General features: G+C 37.9%; 1 pseudogene; it reads left to right on the top strand.

Moving 5' to 3' along the window:
- Positions 1 to 507: 507 nt before the first annotated feature.
- LOC100064034 (mitochondrial calcium uniporter regulator 1 pseudogene) lies at positions 508 to 1,123 on the top strand (annotated as a pseudogene).
- The last annotated feature ends 12,369 nt before the right edge of the window (positions 1,124 to 13,492 follow it).

Here is a 13,492-nt window from a genome sequence, read left to right as displayed (position 1 = left end):
GTCCTGACCTGGACCCCAACTCTCTGATGTACTCAGAGATTTTGCTCTTCAAAGTATCTCCTTTCCCTAAAGAATCATTAATTTTACCCCTCAGTTACATTATTCCCTATACAACCATGATGTACTATGTTTTACTGCAAAACAAAACAAAAAACCCCCCTAGATCTTTTATCCCTTTATCTTTTGGACAAACACTAAGTTCCACTTTAGAACCAAACATCATGAGAACGTTGCTTGCTTCCTGTTCTCTGGACATCCAGTGCAATCTGGCTTTTTGTTCCACCACTCATCAAAGGTCATCAATTAGCTCAGCATTACCAGACCTAAAAGTTAGTTAGGACCTGGAGACTGGGAACCCTCCAGCCAGTGTGCACCTTAAGAGTAGAGGCAAGTTGTGGCCTAAATCATGCGCAGTCCTGTCTGGTGCTGTCTGAACAGCTTCTTGGTGGTTGCAGGGGCAGCTGCAGCCCTTGCTTCCTCCAAGTGAGCTAATCCTACTGCCAATCACTGCAGCTAAAGCGCAAAAGGAGAGATGTCACTTCTGGGAGAAAGAAGCTCTTCTTTGACACCCAGATCTTAGTGTGTTTATTATTCAACAAGCAGAAATGTATCTGCATTTGAGTAGATCATGTATGACAACAAGGATGTCATCTACAAAGATGTGATCACCAAAATGCAGCAGATGGCTCTTCAGAAAATGTCTGAGATTGCTACTCTGAAAAAGGATATGATTATTTTGGAGAAGAGTAAGTTTTCAGCCCACAAAGCAGAAAATGAGAAAAAATAAAACTTGAATGACATCAGTGAAAACAGAAAGTAATGGATGAAGTGATCAAAGTCCAAATAGATAAAAGATTAAACTTCAATCTAGGAAAGAGCTGCATTAAAAAAATATCATATTCACTGTATGAAAGGAAGCTATGTGAAATGAGGACAAAAGTGGTAGCATTGCATGCCCAGCAAGATGGGGCTGTCATCAGATGGAGAGGAAGTGTGTATTCAGGGTGCTGGCCTTAAAACCTTGTAGGCATCATGGAAATTTTTTAATATTAAATATTTACCAGAGTCTGTATTTACATGCCTAACAATAGCTCTGAGATTTTATTGGCCATGGATACAATGAAGTTTCTATGTAAAGAATCTTTGTTTTCTTTTTACTAAAATGTGAAATATCATTTCCCCTCATTTCAAAGTTTAAACTTGCTTTTGCTTTTATTCATACTATTTACTTTTATGCAAATTATGGATATAAAACCAATGTAAACATGTCATGAACTTCATAACAGTTCCCTTATCTTTTCTGCTTCGTTGGCTTTATAATGATGAATGTTGCTGGACAATGTCCATCCAGCTGGAAAATGAAATTCACCTCACCTGTAGTGCTCAGTAGTAGTAAATACTTGAATAATATCATACAATTTAAAATTATTTGCAGAGAAGAAGTCAAGGTGCTAGTGCAGGCAGATTCTGAACTCATTGTCTCCCACGAACACAAGCAAGATACAACTATTTTTGGAAAAATTACGCTGGATAGAAAACTGGAAACTGGATAAAAAGAAGCCCCACAACAAGGGACAGTCTGGACTAAGGTGGAAGAGGCAGAAATTCCTTCTGGAGAGAAAAAAGTTCACCTTCAGGAGCAGGGGAGTTTCTCAGCCAGCCAGGCAAAATCCACCCTAAGGTACACAGCCATCTCTGGAGAAATGAGGTCCTGAGTAGGGGACTGATACTGCTATAAACATCCTTCCGACTCAGTACAAGTGAGATGAGGGTCTTACTATCTGGCTTTGCAGGCTATTAACTGCAGCAAGTATACCCCCAGAAAAGCCATTGGCCAAAAGTTGAAAAGACCCAGGTCTCAAAGACCCCACACACAAGGGCTGGCCCAGTGGTGCAGTGGTTAAGTGCACTTGTTCTGCTTCAGCAGCCTGGGGTTCACCGGTTTAGATCCCAGGTGTGGACATGGCACCACTTGGCAAAGCCACGTGGTGGTAGGTGTCCCACATATACAGTAGAGGAAGATGGGCATGGATGTTAGCTCAGGGCCAGTCTTCCTCAGCAAAAAGAGGAGGATTGGCAGCAGTTAGCTCAGGGCTAATCTTCCTCAATAAAAGAAAAAAGACCCCACATACAAACTCACCCATCTCAGCACGCTAAAATCACAAGAAAGTAGGCTGACAGTCCTTTGGTGAAAAGAGACTCACCTGGTGGGCTCTGGGTGCATCTTGGTGAGAGGAGAGACATCACTGGAGATGGAGACATTAGTGGTGGCCATTCTTGTCACCTAGTCCAGGTGTGTTAACACAGACAGGCAGACACCATTGAAGTTATTCCTCTGGCCTGTTAGTCCAGGATGTGTAACACCCACAAGAGTGCAGATTTAATCTAGCTTATCCAGGGTACGCAGCCCACCCTAGGGACCGATGCTACCCAAAAGCAAACCCTCAAGCTATGTGTCAGCCTGCATTGACTGGGTGCATTGATCCTCTACAGTCAGGAGAGTGTGCCCACCTCTATGAAGCAGGGCCTGTGTGAGGACCAGGCCCACTGTGGGGGGAATTGGTGGAGAGGTGGGAGCCTCTGCAGTGGAGCATCGAGGTATGCTCAGGGAGTTGGGAAATGTGCACAGACCAGGACTGTGTTGACAATGTGTGTGGTTCTGAGGGGCTAAGTTTTATAAATGGCAGAAAACCTGTGCTTTACAAATATGCATAAAAAGGATCAGCCCCAACTTCCAAAGCCTGAAACAATGGACTGTTCCATGCCTAGGGCCAGCTCCACTCAGGTGCACTCCTAAGAGAACTGACAACAACCTTGTAGGCCTGAGGCCTATAGCAACTGTAAGCCCCTGAGCCTAGCAACCAGCTACACTGGGTACCTATCCAATTAAGAGGAAAATTGCAACAGGAGTGTGTTGTTAGACTTTGTAGCCGATGATGCTGAGGGTCCCCAAACCACATTTACAAACAACCAGCCAGGGAAGGAAAGAATAGATTCCCTGGTACCTGAATTAAGAGCAACCCTACCACAGTAAAAGGACACAAGTAGCCCACAAAGGGGTCACTCCTGGATCATTTGGACTGGTGATGAGAGGGAAGCACACTGTTGGGCCTCAAACGTCATCTCTTACATAAGACCACCTCTCCAAGATCATGAGACATAACTGACTCACCTAATACATAGATATAAGCACAGAGAGAGAGGCATAATGAGGATACAAAGGAATACATTCCAAATAAGGGAACAGGAAAAAATCCCAGAAAAGGGACTAAATGAAACAGAAATAAGCAACCTACCTGAAAAAGAGATAAAAAAAAAACTCATAAAGATGCTCACAGATATTGGTAGAAAACTGGATGAACAGAGTGAGCTCATCAACAAATAACTGCAAAATATAAACCAGAACCAATCAGAAGTGAAGAACACAATCTGGAAATGAAAAGCTCACTAGAGGGACTCAAGAGCAAAGTAGATGATAAAGAAGAATGGATCAGCAAGCTAGACAAAAGACTAGAGGACGTCACCCAAGCTGAACATAAAAAAGAATAGGAGAGAATGAAAACAGTCTAAGGGAACTCTGGGACAATATTAAGCAGCCTAAGATTTGTATTAAAGGTGTCCCAGAAGGAGAAGAGAGAGACAAAGGGGCAGAAAATCTATTGGAAGAAATAATAGTTGAAAATTTTCCTAACATGAGGAAGGAAACAGACATCCAAGTAAAGGAAGCACAGAGAGCTCCAAACAAGATAAGCCCAAAGAGGCCCACAACAAGACAGATTATAATTAAAATGTCTAAAATTAAAGATAAAAAGAGAATCTTAAAAGTAGCAAGAGAAAAGAAATGAGTGACATATAAAGGAAGGCCCATAAGGCTATCAGCAGACTTCTCAGCTGAAACCCTAAAGGTAAGAAGGGAATGCATGGCATATTTAAAGTGCTAAAAGGAAAAAAACCTACATCCAAGAATACTATATCCATCAAGGTTGTCATTCAGAATGGAAGGAGAGATAAAGAGCTTCACAGACAAGCAAAAATTAAAGAAGTTTACTATCAAGAAACGAGTTCTACAAGAAATGCTAAAGGGGCTTATTTAAGTGGAGATGCCATGAACACAAATAAGGATAAAAAAATTACCAAAAAAAAACAGGCAATAAAATCACTGGTAAAGGTAAAAATATAGTAAAGGTAGCAGATCAAACACCTGTGAAGATAATATGAAGGTTAAAAGACAAATGTACTAAAATCATCTATTTAAATGATAAGAGGATAATGGATAGACACACAAAACAAGACGTTAGATATGATTTCAAAAACATAAAATATGGGAGGAGGGGAGTGAAAAAGTATTGGTTTTAGAAAAAGATCAAGATACTGAGTCTATCAACTCAATATAGACTGTTATATATGTAGAATATTATATAGGATCCTCATGGTAATCACGAATCAGAAACATATAATAAGTAAGCAAATAAGTAAGACAAAAGACATCAAATATATTACTAAAGAAAGCCATCAAGCCACAATGGAAGAGAGCAAGAGAAAAAGCAAGGAACAGAGAAGAACTACTAAAACACCTAGAAAAAAAAGTAACAAAATGGCAAATAATGCATATTTATCAATAGCTACTTTAAATGTCAGTGGACTAAATGCTCCAATCAAAAGACATAGGGTGGCCAATTGGATAAAAAAACAAGACCTATATATATGCTGCATACAAGAGACACACTTCAGACCTAAAGACACTAACAAACTGAAAGTGAAAGGATGGAAAAAGATATCCCATGTAAATGGCAAAGAAAAGAAAGTGGGGGTAACAATACTTATATCAGAGAAAATAGAATTTAAAACAAAAACTGTAACAAGAGACAAAGAAGGGCACTACATAATGATAAATGGAACAAACCAACAAGAAGATATAACACTTGTAAATATCTATGCACACAACATAGGAGCAACTAAATATATAAAACAATTATTAACAGACATAAAAGGAGAAATAGACAGTAATACAATAATAGTAGGGGACTTTAACATCCACTTACACCAATGGATAGAGCAACAAAACAGGAGATCAACAAGGAAACATGACCTTAAATGACACATGGGACCAGACGGACTTAGATATATAGAGAACATTCCATCCAAGAATCACGGAATACACATTCTTTTCAAATGCACATGGAGCATTCTCCAGGATTGATCACATATTAGGCCACTAAAAAAGCCTCAATAAATTTAAGAAGATAGATATAATACCATGCATCTTTTCTGACCACAAAGGTATGAAACCAGAAATCAACTACAAGAAGAAAACCAGAAAAGCCATAACAATGTGGAGATTAAAGAAAATGCTACTGAAGAATGATTGGGTCAATGAAGAAATCAAAGGAGAAATTCAAAAAAATTCCTGGAGACAAATGAAAATGAAAATACGACATGCCAAACTCTATGGGATACAGCAAAAGCGGTTCTAAGAGGGAAGTTAATAGCAATTCAGGCCTACCTCAACAAAGAAGAAAAATCCCAAATAAACCATCTAACAGCACATCTAAGGGTACTGGAAAAAGCAGAACAAACACATCCCCAAATCAGCAAAAGGAAGGAAATAATAAAAATCAGAGCAGATTTAAATAAAATAGAGACTAAAAAAAAAAAAAAATAGAAAAAATAATGAAACGAAGAGCTGGTTTTTTGAAAAGATAAACAAAATTGACAAACCCTTAACTATACTTGCCAAGAAAAAAAGAGAGAAGGCTCAAATAAATAAAATCACAAATGAAAGAGTAGTGATTACAATGGTCATCTCAGAAATATAAAAGATAATAAATAAACCATACAAAAAGCTATACGCCAACAAATTGGATAATGTGGAAGAAATGGATAAATTCTTAGAAACATACAACCTTCCAAAACTGGACCAAGAAGAAGTAGAGAATTTGAATAGACCAATCACCACTAAGGATATTGAAACAACAATCAAAAACCTCCACAAAAACAAAAGTCCATGACCAGATGGCTTCCCTGGTGAATTCTACCAAACATTCAAAGAAGACTTAATACCTATCCTTCTCAAATTCTTCCAAAAAATTGACGAGGAGTGGAGGCTTCCTAACTCCTTCTATGAAGCCAACATTATCCTGATACCAGATCCAAATGAAGACAACATAAAAAAAGAAAATTACAGGCCTATATCACTGATGAACATAGATGCAAAAATACTCAACAAAATACTAGCAGATTGACTACACAATACATTAAACATATCATACATCATGATCAAGTGGGTTTCATTCCGGGGATGCAACAATGGTTTAACATCTGCAAATCTGTCAACGTGATAAACTACATTAACAAAATGAAGACTAAAAATCACATGATCATCTCAATAGATGCAGAGAAAGCATTTGATGAGATACAGCATCCATTTACGATAAAACCTCTAAATAAAATGGCCATAAAAGGAAAATATCTCCATGTATGACAAGCCCATAGCAAATATCATTCTCAATGGAGAAAAACGGAAAGCTATTCCCCTAAGAACAGAAACCAGACAAGGATGCCCACCGTCACCAATCCTATTTAACATATTATTGGAAGTCCTAGCCTGAGCAATCAGGCAAGAAAAAAAAATAATAGCGATCCATATTGGAAAAGAAGTGAAACTATGACTCTTTGTAGATGACATGGTTTTATATATAGAAAACCCTGAAGAATCCACTAAAAACCTTTTAGAAATAATAAATGAATACTGTCAAGTCACAGGATATGAAATCAATATACAAAATCTGTTGCATTTCTATACACTAACAACAAAGTAGCAGAAAGATAAATTAAGAATACAATCCCATTTACAATTTCAACAAAAAGAATAAAATATCTAGGAATAAACTTAACCAAAGAGGTGAAAGATCTGTACCCCAAAAACCATAAAACAATGTTGAAAGAAATCGAAGAAGACACAAAGAAATGCAAAGATATTCTGTGCTCCTGGATTGGAAGAATTAACATCGTTAAAATGTCCATTCTTCATAAAGCAATCTATAGATTCAATGCAATCCCTATCAAAGTTCCAACAACATTTTTCACAGAAATAGAACAGAGAATTCTAAAATTTATATGGGACAACAAAAGACGACGAATAGCCAAAAGATTCCTAAGCAAAAAGAACATAGCTGGAGGTATCACACTCCCTGATTTCAAAATATACTACAAAGCCATAGTAACCAAAACAGCATGGTACTGGCACAAAAACAGACACAGAGATCAATGGAACAGAATCAAGAGCACGGAAATAAACCCACACGTTCATGGACAGCTAATATTCGACATGGGAGCCAAGAGCATACAATGGAGAAAGAGAGTCTCTTCAATAAATGGTGTTGGGAAAACTGGACAGCCACATGCAGAAGAATGAAAGTAGACCATTATTTCCCACCAAGAACAAAAATCAACTCAAAGTGGATTAAGGACTTGAATGTAAGACCTGAAATCATGAAACTTCTAGAAGAAAACATAGGCAGTATACTTTTTGACATCAGTCTTAGCAGCATATTTTCAAGTACCATGTCTGCCCGGGCAAGGGAAAACAAAATTAAAAATGAGCAAATGGGACTACATCAAACTAGAAAGCTTCTGCACAAAAAGGAAAACCATCAACAAAATGAAAAGACAACCCAACAGTTGCAAGAAAATATTTGCAAATCATATATCAGATAAGGGGTTAATATCCAAAGCATACAAAGAACTCATACATCTCAACAACAAAAAACCCAACAACCCAATTAAAAAATGGGAAAAAGATCTGAACAGAGATTTCTTCAGAGAAGTTATATGGATGGCTTATAGGCATATGAAAAGATCTTCAACATCATTAGCTATGAGGGAAATGAAAATCAAAACTACAGTGAGATATCACCTCACTCTGTTCAGAATGGCTATAATTAACAAGACAGGAAACAACAAGTGTTGGAGAGGATGTGGACAGAAGGGAACCCTCATGCACTGCTGGTGGGAGTGCAAACTGGTGCAGCCACTATGGAAAGCAGTATGGAGTATTCTCAGAAAATTAAGAATAGATCTACCATATAATCCAGCTATCCCACTGCTGTGTATTTATCCAAAGAACTTGAAAACACAAATGCATAAAGATACATGCACGCCTATGTTCGTTGCAGCATTATACACAACAGCCAGGGACTTGGAAGCAAGCTAGGTGCCCAAGAAATGACGAATGGATAAAGAAGATGTGGTATATATACATAATGGAATACTACTCAGCCATCAGAAATGATGAAATCCAGCCATTTGTGACAACATAGATGGACCTTGAGGGTATTATGCTGAGTGAAATAAGTCAGAGAGAGAAAGTCAAATACTATATCATCTCACTCAAAGTAGAAGATAAAAACAATGACAAACACATAGTAACAGAGATTGGATTGATGATTACCATACGGGGAATGGGGGAGTGGGGAGGGCAAAAGGGGTAATTAGGCACATGTGAGGTGATGGACTAGAATTAGTTTCTGGGTAGTGAACATGATGCAATCTACACAGAATTCAAAATATATTAGGATGTACACCTTAAAGCTGTATAATGTTATAATCCAATGTTACTGTCATAAAAAAAAAAAAAAGGACAGAGCTGGAAAAGAAACATAAAAAAAATAAAATTATTTGTGTGTATAGAATTTGGGTGCTCCATTTAAAGGCACAATGCCTTCATTATCTGAATAATTCACACTAAAGAAGAACTTCAAATCCACTTTACCCAATCTCAGTACCATACTTTTGGTTTCAGAGTACTTTGTTTCAGTGGTAGCTGGTTGGTGTGTTAATGGCATACTGGAACTTTTGTACCCAAAATAGTCCCCCCCCCCCGCCCTAGTAAATTATTCTTATGGTTACTTTTTGCATTCCTTCCAACAAAAAATTTTTAAAGGTCATGTTCCCTAGGAAATATTATAATGTAATGGAGACTTTTCTTTTACCTCTTTCAGAGCGCAAGATTTCTTTCTCTATCCCAAGCTATACTTACTGTCCATTTGTGGAATTATCCACTAGAAAGCTTATTAATCTTGCTAGATAGCTCAACAGAACATCAAAACTCTTGCTGCTGTACTCTATCTTACAAATATTCAGATGATTGCAAACATTAGGTCATAGCAAAGAGGAGGCAAAAGACAAAACTTATGAAAAATTTCCAGATAACAACTTTGTTTTTGTTGTTTCTTTACTTTATTCTTTTTTGCTGAGGAAAATTAGCCCTGAGCTAACATCTGTGCCAATCTTCCTCCACTTTATATGTGGGTTACTGCTGCATCATGGCTAATGAGCGGTATAGGTCTGCTCCCCGGATTCAAACCCATGAACCTGGGCCCCCTAACCAGACCATGCTGAGATTAACCACTACACCCCGGGGCCAGCCCCTTCCCAGCACATGGGGAAATTAGTCATAACTTGATACTCAAAATGCACCTTTGTAGGCAACAAGAAATAATCATTGTCAAATGCCTAAAACAGCATATCAAATGAGCAAATATATTTGTCTTTCCATTTCATCCATTAGTCAGAGTTCCTTCTTACTGCGGGCTCTTCCACTGTCTAGCATTTCCCTTTCTGCCACCCACTCACCACCTGCTATCTTCTTTAAAGCTGCCTGAACACCTTTTACACTATTACTGCTCCATTAATAAGCACCACCTGTTTGTGTGTACATTCTTTATTAGAAGCACAAAGTTTGATTTTGGTGCTAGTTTTATTGTCTCTGATTGGTTTCCAGCTTAATATTTAGCAAAAGTGATGTCTGAATGCATTCATCTTTTTCCTTATCCATATTAAGTGCCTTGGTTGAGAAATCACAATTTTGAAAGGACTTGGGTCAAATCAGAAATGTTGCTGAAATTTGTATCTGAGCCCTTTAAAATCAGACCCCTGATAATCAAGAGGTATAGTTGCTGTTACATAGTAGTTGGGCCAGGCAGGGAGGAATCAACTTTCTTCTAGGTGATCCCATGGCACCTCTTAATTCCCTCCTGCCTGGTTTTGATCGTAAATAGACAAGTTCAGCAGTGATGGCCTGAGGATGGCATAATGGCCAATGGCTACAATGGGTGACCCTGAGGTGTTACCTTCAGGGATGAAAGCTTTAATTTGTTGCACCAGATGAGCCACTCGGACCCCATAGGTGCTAACTGAGACTGAGGGTAGTCTAAAATGGACAGTAAAGGGAGAGGAAGGAACAGTCTAGTAATAATTGTTGCCTCAAGACCAACTTCAAGGACAGGTGCTGTAGTCTGCCCCACTAAATTCAAACTTAAAAATTTTTCCCAGGAAAGAAAAGCCTATCAGAATTCTGTATTTTCTGCTTCTAGAAGTTTTTATTTAAAAAAATGTGTCCAAGCAGTACAAAAACGGACTTTCATTGGTGCTGTGATCCACTCTCCAGATTCTCCTTCAGTGAGTATCTGGACTTCTTCCTCCAGATCCCGGGGTGCCGCAGGCTGACTGCCCTTGGCTGTTATACCTTTCCAGGAATTCTCCTCCGCTGGAGAGAAATGTCTCACTCTTGATCACACTCCCTTTCTGGCGGGAGGCTACAGCCAATGACTGCTTGATGGACGGTCAGCACAGAAAATTATCCTCTCAGAACTGACTACAACCTTTTTCCCTGTTTTTAATGTAGTGCATTAGCAACATACAAGGATAAAATACGAGTTTAGAATTTTAACTTGGAAAATATAACCTATGTTCCCTCCCCAAAAGGGCAAAATCTCTGACTCTATAGAATCCTCATAAAACTTAGCCTGAGAAACATAATTCAAATGCCCAATGTAATGATATATAACATTTTAAAAATATGAGAAAATTTAAATCTGGGAACTATTCGGGAGCTTGCCCCTCTTCTTTTACAAGATTGTTTCATCATATCTTGCTTCAAAAGAAAGAAACTCTGGAAAAGAAATCTGTCATTGATAGCTATCTTTGCTTTAATTGGTGTACTAGTAGCATTCTACAAAAGGATATTTTTGTTTTATGTAGGATTAAGCTAGATTAAAAGGAAATGAGGGGACCAGCCCTGTGGCATAATGGTTAGGTTTGGCACTCCCCTTCAGTAGCCAGGGTTTGGTTCCCATGTGTGAACCTGAACCACTCATCAGTAGCCATGCTGTGGTGGTGATCTACAGAGAAAATAGAGGAAAATGGGCACAGATGTTAACTCAGGGTGAATCTTCCTCAAGCAAATAAAAAAAGAGGAAGATTGGCAAAAGATGTTAGCTCAGGTCTAATCTTCCTCAGCAAGAAAACAAAAAAAGGAAAAGTTTTTTTTTTTTAATCTCACAGCTTTAGAGGTAGCATCAAAGTGTATTGGGAGGAAAGGCTGGGAAAAAAATGCAATCAGATGGATTGAGCAAGCACAGTGAGGGATAGCAAGGAATAATCTCATGTATACTCACCTGCCAACTGATGAAGAGGGGGTTTCTTGGCCTATCTCTCCTAGCTTAAGAGATCCAAAGAAATTGAGCCCCCAGGAGGGTGTCAGGTGACCCCATAGGCAAGATGAAGCTAACAAGTACAATGTTACTAAAGTATAATGCAAAGTTAAAAAGTCAATTTATATGTGATGATCCATTGATTAATCAAATTTTATTTTTGAGTAAAAATTTGAAGAAAGAGTATAAAGATAATGTTTATACCTAAGTATTTTGAACATCCCCCCCTTATTTTAGTAAAATGGAGTCCAACCTCAACATAAGAAAAATACCATAAAGAGTCAATGTGAAGAATAACACAAAAAAATAAGCATTAATTAGAGTCATAAAGAAGTTGACGATGTTAAAAACAACCACAAGTTATGTAGAATACAGCAGAAAACAATGATTTGTCACTGTATATCACCTGCTTTCTGCAGTGATATGAAATATATTCCTGTGAAAAATTCACCATTCCAATACAAAGAAGATGTAATTAGTTTATCCCCTCTAGGGTAAAATCTGTTGGTAGAAAGAGGCAGTGTATTTTTCCTCTGGGTCACAAAATAAAAGATCCCAAGAAACCTTCTAAAAGAGAAGGTAGAAAAATGGAGGCAGCAAAGAATTTTGGAAAGAAATGCTGGGATGTAGAGCTGAGAGGGTCATAATCACAGGCTATGGGAGCTAGAATGGCCCTTGGAGATAGTCTTGTCCAAAGCACTCAATCTTTTTGTTAGACCTAAAGACCTGAAGTGATTTTCAAGATTACACAATTACTAAATGAAAGAAAGGGAGCCAGGCCTCTTATCTCTCGCTTCCCAACTCTGTGCTCTGGTCTCACATGACTTAGAGTCTAAATTGTTCCAATTGTTCTGGGAAGTTTGTAGAAAAGTGGAAAACATATTTGTCTCACATGCAAATTAGACCATCCCGTGAGTTCCTACAGATTTGGTACATTTTCCATTTCAATCTGATATTCTCTGTGCCGTGCAATAGAGTTGCAGAAAGTGACTGCATGCATATTCTAAGAGCAGATCTTAAGAGCTTTTACAGTTAGTTTCAAACATTTTATTTATGCTGTTGTGCTTTTAAACCACCTATCTTCTGGCAATGCTGTTAGTCTGTAGTAATATAGTCAATGATGTCTCTCGGGAATAACATCCTCAAAATGAGCTTGGAGCATATTTTTCTGAGTCCATTTTCCATGTCCCACTGAATCGTCACATAAATAATCAATGGGAATTTTAAAGCTACATCCTAAAGACATTTTATTTACTAGGAACTTCCTACAATTATATACATAAGATCTGGGCTGTAAGGTTTTCTGTTGGACTAGTACCCAGGATGAATTAAAATCCATTTGTTACATAAAATTTAAATTGAAGTTGGAGGATAATGTATTAGAAATACTTCCTTTCTTCAATTACTTTAATCATAAACACAGACATAACAAAGCAGGGAGTTAAAAATAAATATATTAAAAGAATATACCAACTGGCATATATTTTTATCACAGATCTGAAGAATGTGTGGTTCACAATTTAATTCAAAACTCCCTTAAAATAGACTTGTTTCTTTATAGTTGTACCAGTGATTTGATGTGTTCCAGTAAATTGTAAAATAAATTCCCATGTAGGGCCATGAATGTGTTTAGATTTAAGTAGAATTTAAAAATTAACAGTAACCTATTGTCAGCATATGCGCTGTGTCTCAGGGATTTCTTCGTGTTCTCAAATATCCATTCTCTCTTCCTTCCTCTCATTCACTTTGATTTTTAGCCAGGCACATTGCCTTGGAGCTGGTGATGACACCTTCTATCCTCCCTTGCAGCTACAGGTAGCCACGTGATTAAAGTCAGGTCAATTGAACTGAGCAAAAGTGAGGTGTGGAGCTTCTGAGTCACATCCTTGCAAGCAAAGTTAGTTACTTCACTCTCTCTGTCCCCTTCTTGCTCTCTGAAAAAAATGAACATCACAGGAACATCCTCTTTGATCACAGAGATTACAGACATATATTAAGAA

The sequence above is a fragment of the Equus caballus genome, chromosome 19 (assembly GCF_041296265.1).
Source record: "Equus caballus isolate H_3958 breed thoroughbred chromosome 19, TB-T2T, whole genome shotgun sequence".
In the NCBI taxonomy this organism is placed as follows: Eukaryota; Metazoa; Chordata; class Mammalia; order Perissodactyla; family Equidae; genus Equus; species Equus caballus.
This window is presented reverse-complemented; position numbering and strand designations above follow the sequence as displayed.